Source organism: Manis javanica, chromosome 14, assembly GCF_040802235.1.
Source record: "Manis javanica isolate MJ-LG chromosome 14, MJ_LKY, whole genome shotgun sequence".
Taxonomy (NCBI): Eukaryota; Metazoa; Chordata; class Mammalia; order Pholidota; family Manidae; genus Manis; species Manis javanica.
The window spans coordinates 63,179,906-63,182,337 of NC_133169.1; the positions used below are offsets into that span (position 1 = coordinate 63,179,906).

The 2,432-nt window shown below is 39.1% G+C and overlaps 1 pseudogene; it reads left to right on the forward strand.

Annotated features, from left to right (window-relative positions):
• The first annotated feature begins 622 nt into the window (after positions 1-622).
• On the forward strand, positions 623-1,616 carry LOC140846035 (olfactory receptor 2T8-like; annotated as a pseudogene).
• Positions 1,617-2,432: the final 816 nt, after the last annotated feature.

Sequence of the window (2,432 nt, forward strand, 5' to 3'; positions counted from 1 at the left end):
GATGTGATACATTCAAGCTAAAGGCACTGTCAATTCCAAGAAGTTATGTTTCCATCTGCAGACTCAGTCCTGTCAGTTTCTAGACCAGAGGAAATAAGCTGTCTTGTATGGAAAGGAAAGAATGCCTTCAAAGATTACTCAACATCAGGAGAAATTATCTGATTTTGGTAAGTTTCAGTAAGTTTTGAAATGTTACACAGGTATATCTACACTTTCAAGTACTTAGCTTTTACACAGTTAAATCCATCGATTTAATTCAGCTTCCAAGAATATTACTGTGTATGATACAAGGCTAGAACAAATATGTTATAAATTATGTAATTAATATCTTGTCCATTTTTGTTGCTCTCATAGAGCATAAAGATACACTTAGGAAGAATTCTCATTCATTGTGTCAGTCAAACAAACTAAACTAAGAAGTACTTAAAATTAAAACCTTGAAAACAGTAAAATATTGAAATCGATTTTATGCCCTAGTTAAAAGATTTTGCAAGTGGCAGATCAAGTATTTGAAATAAGTTTTGTTATTTTCAGTTTTCATGAAAAATATAATTGAAATGGAGCACTGTGACTGATGAAAACTTATCTATTTCGCTGTTTCAGTGTCAATCCTGTTGAAATCATGGGAAGTGGGAACACCACCTCAGAGTTCATTCTCCTAGGACTCTTCAATCACTCAGGAGCCCACCCATTCTATTTGTGATGGCTCCGACAGTTGCCTTCACCTCCCTCATGGGCAACGCCCTCATGATCCTGCTGGTTCACCAGGACCCTTGACTGCACACACCCATGTACCTTCTGCTGAGCCAGCTCTCCCTCACGGACCAGGTGCTGGTCTGTACTACTGTGCCCAAGATAGTTGCTCACTACGTGACAGGGAGAAAGTCCATGTCCCCCACTGGCTGTGGGGTGCAGATCTTCTTCCTCACATTGGGAGGAGGTGGGTGCTTCCTCTTGGTGGCCATGTCCTATGACCGCTATATGGCAATTTGTCACCTCCTGAGATACCCCATCCTCATGAACTGACGACTATGCCTGCTAATGACCTGGGGGTCTTGGATACGAGAGCAGCTGATGGGCTTATGCAGGCTGCTGCCACCCTGGGCTTCCTGTTTTGCAGGGGCTCATGAGATTGACCATTTCTTCGGTGACGTGCTAATTCTGGTGTGTTTGGCTTGTGCTGACGTGTACACCTACTGTGTGTTAATGCTCCTGGTCCCACTTTCCCTCATCCAGATTTCCTATAGTCTCATCCTGGCTGCTCTTCTCCGGATGCGTTCTACCGAAGCCCACAAAAGGCTTTTGCCACCTGCTTCTCACATTTGGCTGTGGTGGGACTGTTCTATGGAGCAGGCAATTTTACTTATATGAGATCCAAATCCCATAGGTCAGCTAACCATGACAAGGTTGTGTCAGCATTTTATACTATCTTAACCTCTGTGCTGTACCCCCTCACCTACAGTCTGAGGAACAATGAGGTCAAGGGAGCCCTGACAAGGTTTATGGGCCATTGTCCTGCCTTAAATAAGATTCCTAGAGAGAAGTTATATATGCATTATATTTATAATGGTTATTTCTCTTTTTCTTTGAAATGCATATGGACCTCCATATATTAGAATTGTCTATTATATTGTCATCAAGAATAAATTATGGATGTTAAAAGTCCGTTGATCACAAATCCTTATTACAGTGTTTCCACACCACAACTCACAAATTTGTTCAATGAATTAACTTGGCTGCTTTTGCCTAGCTGGCTGTCTTATGCTCTTACTGAATGGTTCTACTGGAGCTATGCATTTGATATATGTTTAAATTATTGACAAAAATTTGTGTATAAAAGAAATTCATCAAGGCATGTGTTGCCAAATATTAGGTATTTTTATTGTGCCACCATTTTTATATCAGTGATTATCAAACTAATGTTCCTTTCTACCTATAATAACTTCCTATCTGATATAGTCCATTCTTTATGAAATACTATGAACAAAGAAATCATATTATTATATATATAACAACTATTATAGGGAGTTAACCTTCGGACTTCCTGAACTACAAATAAATTGGAAATTATTGGTGGGTGTAACTTCCATCCATGGAAGAGAAAGCATGGACTAGAATCATCTTCTCCCTATTATTTACATGAAACATCTTTTTCCATCCCTTCACTTTTAATTTATGCACGTCTTTGGGTCTGAAATGAATCTCCTGTAGGCAGCATATGTATTGGTCTTGTTTCTTTATCTATTCTGCCATTCGTGTCTTTTGATTTTTGCATTCAGTCCATTTACATTTAATGTAATTTTTGGTAGGTATATATTGTCAGCAGTTTATCTACTGTTTTCTGTTTGTTTTGTGGTTCCTCTCGTTCCTTTCTTCCTCCCTTGTTGATGGTTTTCTTTAGTGCTGTGTGGTTGGATTTCCCTTTTTTACTT